The following is an 8208-nucleotide window of genomic DNA, read 5'->3' on the forward strand; positions in this document are numbered from 1 at the left end:
ATAAGTAATATGTGATATATAACGATGTAAAACAGCAGACATCGATGCAGTTTATACACTAGACTGCGGTATACGTGTCAGACGATGGTCCATTATTTATTTGATGACGCGCGTTCATTATTTCATTCGTTGTTTTGCGATACTTACAAAGGCAGGTTAGACAGCACGATAACATAGTAATTTCGTTCACTGCACAATACAAAGAACGTGTTTCGTATAACAATTGTTCCTGACAACAAACTCAAACAAATTTCACATGGCTAGAAACTTGTTGAATAACTCATGTCCTTGATTGGGCGGGATGGGGGCACACGCCGGTCGCGGGCGTGGCGTTACAGTGTACTGACACCCAAACAACGGACGGCTATTCATATTTCATTTCCTCATTCATGCGTTCGTTCTTTCTTTCATAAGCATTCATAAGTTGAATAATTGATTTATTAATTCATTCATTCATCAATTGAAAAAACTCCTCTTAATGTAAAAAGCGATGTGAACTTAAACAAGTTTTCGTGCTCAACTCGGAAAGAAAAGTTAAAATCAATTATTAACCAAATAAACGTTAGGTACGATGATAACTTGGTTTAAAAGTAACCGTTACTACCACTAAGCGACTTTTTACATAAATATTATGCAATTTGATAATGTATACAATAGTCATGACATCGGTTTCAACACGTTTTTTAACCCTACGGCATACTGATATCTAATTTATCTATTTTTAATATCCCAAATAACTTATGAATTAAGCTATTGAATCGAAACTTCCTTAAAGGGGCCTTTTCACAGATTTTGGCATTTTTTTAACTTATTCATTAAATGCTTTATATTGATAAATGTAAACATTGGATCGTAAAAGCTCCAGTAAAAAATCAAGAAAAAAATTTAAAAAAGGAAAAGAACATTGCCCGGAGCAGGTTTCGAACCAGTTACCCCTGGAGTCCTGCCAGAGTCCTGAAGTAAAAACGCTTTAGCCTACTGAGCTATTCCGCCGAGTACACATTTGTGACGTATTTTATACCTTATATAAGCAATCTTCGTAGTTTCACAAATTTAACGACAAAAACAGAACTCTCCAAATTATTCAATCGTTTCGCGTTGCAACGCTTTATAATTTTTAGGTTTTAAAATCGTCAAAAGATGCATATAATGGCTATATTAGAGCATGGTTAATGTTCAGTATTACTGTTTCCTCACAAATATCATAACTAAAACGAAAACTTACGAATCTGAAACAACTTTTTTCAATTTTGTCAATTTACCAAAGCGTGAAAAGATCCCTTTAATGGATACCTAATACCCAGATCACGCATGTGACTGCATGTGTGGTAGGTCAAGGTCACCGTAAGAGAACATTAAAGAAATGCAGTAAAGAAATGTAACAATAATTGACGGAACTATCTACACATATACCTGATACCGATGGGTTGCACATAGGACGGGTGCCTCCAAGGTAATTGTCTCTGTGAATGAATATATAACTGAATGGGGCTCAAAGGGGCCGTCCAACAGATTTTGGCATGTATTGAAGCTTGTCATTAAATGCTTTAAATACTTTATATTGATAAATTTAAACATTTGAACTAAAAATTTCCTGTAAAAAAAAACAAGAATACAATTTAATAAAAGGAAAAAAAGTAAACCTCAACAGGGCTCGAACCACTGACCCCTGGATTCCTGGAGTAAAAAGCCTCCTGTCTAGACCACTCGACCACCCACGCTTATATCTTCAGCGGATGTATTTTATAGCCACAAAAGGAATCCTCGTAGTTTCCCAAAATATTGTTTCGCGTCGATACGACGCTTTATCTGTTGTACGGCCCCTTGAGATCGAATAGATCTGGGTATGAGGGGTTTTTTTTATTGAAAAAACAAGTTTGGATAAATCAGCGTTTACGGAAATCCTTAGAAAAGACGGTAATTTATTATTTATTCATCGATCCATTCATGCGTTCACTCATTAGTTCTTCGTTGATTGATAAACTGATTCAGTGAATGATTGATGTATTTATTTATCCAGGCGTTCATTCGTTGGTTGATTCATTCGTGTATCAATGCGTTTGTTTGTTCATTCATTCCTTCGTTCATTCATTTATCCTTACATTTATTAATTCATTTATTCATTTATTTATAAATGCGTTCGTTCGTTCCATCCATCCATCCATCCATCCATCCATCCATCCATCCATCCATCCATCCATCCATCCATCCATCCTTCCATCCATCCATCCATCCATCCATCCATCCATCCATCCATCCGTCCATCCGTCCATCCGTCCATCCGTCCATCCGTCCATCCGTCCTTCCTTCCTTCCTTCCTTCCTTCCTTCCTTCCTTCCTTCCTTCCTTCCTTCCTTCTTCCTTCCTTCCTTCCTTCCTGTCCTTGTCCTTCCTTCCTGCCTTCCTTCCTGCCTTCCTTCCTTTCGTCCTTCCTTCCTTCCTTTTCCTTCCTTCCTTCCTTCCTTCCTTCCTTCCTTCCTTCCCTTCCGTCCTTCCTTCCGTCGCTTCCTTCCGTAATTCATTCATTCATTCGTTTATTTGTTTATTCGTACGTTTTTTTTTCATTATGTGAATCATTCCATTGAAAAAATTAAACGCTGCAGAAGCTCACGTTGTACGTGTTTGTCGAATTGGTGTGATGAATCGCGATTAGAGAGAGAGGGGGGGGGGGGGGAGGGAGGTAGAGAGGGAGAGAGTAGAAGAGAGGATGAAGAGATAGAGAGCAGAGGAGAGAGAGAGAAGAGATCCCGAGTTAAGATATAGCTTCTATAGAAGTGTACGACGCCTGAGCTTTTTCTTCCTGTTATTCAGGTTTTGTTGTTTCATTTCCGTTCTCTCTCTTTCTCGCTTCTCTCTCTTCTCTCGCTCGCTCGCTCTCTCTCTCTCGCTCTCGCGCTCTCTCTCTCTCTCGCGCTCGCGCTCTGGTCTCGCTCTCGCTTCTCTCTGCCGTCGCGCTCTCTCTCTCTCGCTCTCGCTCGCGCTCTCGCGCGCCTCTCGCCTCTCGCTGTCTGTTTTGGGGAGTGAGGGGTGTAGAAGGATCTACTCGGTGTCAACTTCGAACTTTTAATCGCATAGTGTCCCCCGCCTTGTTGAGAAAGCTATTTCAAAAGTACGCGATTTTCGCCATGTCATTTTGGTGGATAAAATTGTTCAGTTTAACACACAAACAACAGCGAAAACTCTCACGCACTCCGAACCTTAGTAACTAACATAAAAGAAATAATTATTTTTCTCACGTGAAAAAAATGTTTTTTTATTTTCGAGTCACGATCTGGACCTAAATCGATACGATCACAAGACTGCTGGGTCATTACCCGCATGTTTACCGACATTTTTGTCAACTCTATATTTAAAGGTGCCTTTTCACAGATTTTGGCATTTTTTAACTTATTAATAAAATGCTTTATATCGATAAATGTAAACATTGGGTCGTAAAAGCTCCAGTAAAAAATCAAGAATAAAATTTAAAAAAGGAAAAGAACATTGCCCGGACCAGGTTTCGAACCAGTGACCCCTGGAGTCCTGCCAGAGTCCTGAAGTAAAAACGCTTAAGCCTACTGAGCTATTCCGCCGAGTTCACTTCCTTGACGTATTTTATACCTTATATAAGCAATCTTCGTAGTTTCATAGAATTTAACGACAAAAACAGAACTCTCCAAATTATTCAATCGTTTCGCGTTGCAACGCTTTATAATTTTTAGGTTTTAAAATCGTCAAAAGATGCATATAATGGCTATATTAGACCATGGTAAATGTTCAGTATTACTGTTTCCTCACAAATATCATAACTAAAACGAAAATTTGCGAATCTGAAACAACTTTTTTCAATTTTGTCAATTTACCAAAGCGTGAAAAGATCCCTTTAGCAAACCAGATCAGACCAGACCGCCGATCATGATCATGAACCAATTTAAACGCGCATGTTAACGTCAATAGCAAACAACAAATATCGTTAATAAAATATATACAATGTAAGACGAATATTCTGAACTGAAATTATTTTAGAACAATTACTTTTTTTAGATTGAAATTGAAAACAAAGGTTTAATTGTTGTTATTTTTCTTTCATTTGTTAGTCTCACAACCACCGCATGATATGTATGTTATTAACTGCACGTACATTCTTGAATAGTGTTAGTAGATAACAATTACCCGTAAACTAAGCGAGATCATATCATATGTTTCCTCACATGGCTTATTATTTCTTCACCATCGAAATAAAGATTAATATTTGATTAACATTCAGTTTTCTTTCGACACATTTAAATCAAACTTTCATAGCCGCGTCATGCGAAAATGGATATTATGGCGTTTCGGTCAGCGTAGATCAAGCCCAGTCTGGGTGTATGTGTAGTCTGGTCCGAAGCTGCGCTGTCCGCTTCAAACTCACGCAAGGTATCGTGGTCTCATTATGTCTGTCTTGATCAGGCTGCGAGGTGCGCATGGTCTTTTTTGTTCTAATATTATATTTTTTTTTATAAATAATGTATTTAAGGATTAATAAATTTAAATTCGTTAAAGGGATCTTTTCACGGTTTGGTAAATTGACAAAATTGAAACAAGAAATATCTTTAAAAAAGATATACGGCGTAAATAGTTTAATGAATGAGATCAAGTATAGCGAATGTCTTTTTCTGTGCAGTTCTTAGCTGCATCACACGCAGTACGGGATGTTACGGGGAGTTTTCGCGGCTTATTTTACATTATAACATATTGCTGGTCATAAACATATAGATACAAAACAGAAAACCAAAAGAAGAATGGAAGTGCAATTTAAACATATGAGTCAACCGGCCACACGAGAAGTATCCGTATTTATAGGCGCGTTCTTCGAACAAACCTGTTTTAGTGGTTTGTCGGGCATTGCTATTTGATTCGATTATTAACAGTATCAATTATCATCGTGCTAATGCTTAAAGTGATATTATGGGCATTTTGCACTGTTGAATTGAGCTGAAAAGAATTAACAGGTCAAAATAGTTAGTTAAAATGTGGTTACTGATTAATTATCTGCAACTCACCTTGCTACCAGTTGTTTATAAAAATATATTTTATATTCGATATTCTTACGTGACCCACCCAGTCCTGTAAGCTGAAATGATCCGTAAAACAATTTCGTGTCTTTGTGTCGTATGAACAAATCTGCACTAAAACTAAATTTAGGTTCAACTCGTAAACGCATGATCAGTTGTCAAACGAAAGTACGGTTGATATTCAAATGCATTATTTTTCTCTTTCTGGTATATTGTTTTAGTATGATGATGCTGCATTAATTAATATAAGTGTATATGAAGTAGAAACATCAAAAATAATCAACGGTTGCGATAGACACCTATAAACTGTTACATGCTCATAATATCACTTTAGTACATTAGGCAATATGGACGAATAATTATTGTTAAATTTATCAACAATAATATTTATCATTGTATTGTTGAAAACACATTAAGAATCTATTATTTACATACCATAATTATATTGCTGAATATCTTCATTTAACATATTTCTGGTCTAAAGAAAATTCCAGGTCACCTAGTTCACGGATAGCGTCTTTATTATATAACGATTATTTTACTGGCCGCCAACTCCGGTGATGACCTGTATATAAACTCTGAATGTCCGCGAATTGACCCGATATACCTCGCGGGTTGAAATGCAATGCTTTAAAGTGAGGCCTCGCTTCCATTGCTCTTTATACTTTTACATGTTAACATGTTGTCAGGAATAAGGAAGTAAGTACTAAATATGAGAACATAGCCTTTTAAGTATAAACGCTCTTGCGCTGGTAATACTCTGAAAATAAAAAAGGTGTACGCACAAACTGTATTGATGTCGAGAATTGAGTGTAAAACTGTTCTATCTATTAAGCCTTTTCATTCGAGATAAAATTGTTTCGTACAGTAAAACAGTGTTACAAAGACGCGGATATGTTTCCAATGTTCTGGTGGTATACTCAAATCAGCCAATGGAATAAATGAAGTGTATTCATTCGTACCTAGCCGCGGGAAATTTTATTGGAATTTTATTGGACACTTACAAAGGTCAGGCTAAGGTGAAAAGCTGGCTTATGCAGCTTACGCCGAAAAAGTTGTTTCAGATTCGCAAATTTTCGGTTTAGTTATGATATTTGTGAGGAAACAGTATTACTGAACATTTGTCATGGTCTAATATAGCCATTATATGCATCGTTTGACGATTCAAAAACCTGAAAATTATAAAGCGTTGCAACGCGAAACGATTGAATAATTTGGAGAGTTCTGTTGTTGTCGTTTAAATTTGTGAAACTACGAAGGATTGCTTATATAACGTATAAAATACGCAACCTATGTATGCTTGGCAGGATAGCTCAGATGGCTAAAGTGTTTTTACTTCAGGATTCCGGGGGTCACTGGTTCGAGCCCTGCTGCGGGCTACTTTTTTTCTTTTTTAAATTTTATTTTTGATTTTTTACTTGAGCTATAAAAATTTAATGTTTACATTTATCAATATAAAGCATTTACTGACAAACTTCATATCATGCCAAAATCTGTGAAAAGGCCCCTTTAAAGTAACATTACTACTCAAAATCAACGAAAATTTCGTACAATTGTTCGTAAAATGAACTTAACCAATTAAAAATCAGTGTTCCTTATGGCAATTGCCGAAATTTCAACGCCATATGTGGTCTGGTAAAATAGATGTTTGTGGATACAAAATGCTCGTTTTTATTATTTTTTTGCATATCTATTCATACGACAAATGAACACTAACATGGTGTTCGTGTGTCGTATGAATAGATATATTCGCGGGAAATTAAAATAGAATTAATTGTGGCCACAAATAAATAAAAACGAGCATTTTGTATCTACAAAAATCTATGTAATCATACCACATCTAGCGTTGAAATTTTGGCTATTGCTATAAGGAACACTGATTAATAAGGTGTAAACTTTATTTTTCGAAATACTTAACGAAATTTTCGTTGATTTTGAGCGTTATAGAGACTCAAATGTTCATTTACTTTAAAATTTATGTTTATGGCAGACAGTAAAAAATTATTAAGCAACACAATTTACAGTAACACTGTCGCTTTAATGTTTTGCTTTTCTGCAGCTTGGCCTACATTTTTCATAACTATACCTTACAAGGACAAATTTACATCAGCTTTTGGAATTTCAGCCGCTAATTGCTCACAGTCGACTGGAGATCGTGACTACGCTTGCTGGGTCGATCACGATTTTTCAAAATGCATTGTTCGCACGGTGGGTAAGTTCTGGTGTACCTAAGGGTATATATTACGGCCGGGTGCGGGTAGCGTCTTATACACTTGATTTCTTCCAATCTTGCTGATTGGGCATCAACAAAAGCTGTTCTTGATATTTGTCGCTGGCTTGGAGCTTGAAGTTACAAGGAATAACAGTAAGTTATTTTTCATTAAGTTATTTTAATTATTGTTGTTAAGCTATTGATAAAATCACAAAATTTAAACTTTGTACAAATTGTTTGCATTCTCAATTTGATAAATACATCAAACATAATGCATGTAATCGATGGAATTAAATTTTGAACGTGTATCGATATATTATAAACCTTATAAACAACACCTTAATGTATCCCTGAAAATAGCATACCAAATGGACCGAGCTCTGCGTAAATGGAGTTTACTGCATGTGCTTAAATTTCCGCTTAAACTGGATTTTTGCTAAGAATAGACTTTCTTGAAACGAAAAATACCATAACAGCGGAAAGTGTCATCCCTGATAAGCCTTTGCGGACTGCACAGGCTATTCTGGATCGACGCTTTACATGAAACCCCTTTTCACAGAGCACGGCCCAAATATTTTATTAACTTCAGCAAATTATGGCTCGTCGTGTTTACAAATTTATATTAAGACAGACTTGCGTATAAACAATCACATATTTATTATCACAGAGTAGGGGAAAATAGTTGAAATAAACAATCAACTAATTTCGCATGTAAAACACGTTTAATGGAAATTAGTTGTAACAGTCAGCAAATACATTCATTTCATAAATAGTAGTAAATAAGTGGAATAAACAACCATTGAGTTACAGACACACTTTTAAAAATATGCCTTTAAAGCAAGTAATACTGTGAATATTTAACTTCTTAGGCGTTCCCTAATTATTAATATTCAAATGATTCACAAAATTTTGCATTTCTTCTTGAGAAATATGTTGGTTTGATGTTGTTTTTCTTCTTCTAAA

The 8208-nt window shown here is 35.9% G+C and overlaps 2 long non-coding RNA genes across 3 annotated transcripts in view; both read left to right on the forward strand.

The window, feature by feature from the left end:
• LOC127866114 (uncharacterized) overlaps nt 1–8208 on the forward strand; it is a 136501-nt gene that overhangs the window by 17738 nt on the left and 110555 nt on the right. The window lies entirely within an intron of this gene.
• Nucleotides 7242–8208, forward strand: part of LOC127866112 (uncharacterized) — a 6691-nt gene continuing 5724 nt past the window's right edge. Inside the window, exon 1 of the long non-coding RNA XR_008042851.1 lies at nt 7242–7398. This is a non-coding gene — a long non-coding RNA (uncharacterized LOC127866112). The remainder of the gene's footprint in view (nt 7399–8208) is intronic.

This window comes from Dreissena polymorpha, chromosome 2 (genome assembly GCF_020536995.1).
Source record: "Dreissena polymorpha isolate Duluth1 chromosome 2, UMN_Dpol_1.0, whole genome shotgun sequence".
Classification (NCBI taxonomy): domain Eukaryota; kingdom Metazoa; phylum Mollusca; class Bivalvia; order Myida; family Dreissenidae; genus Dreissena; species Dreissena polymorpha.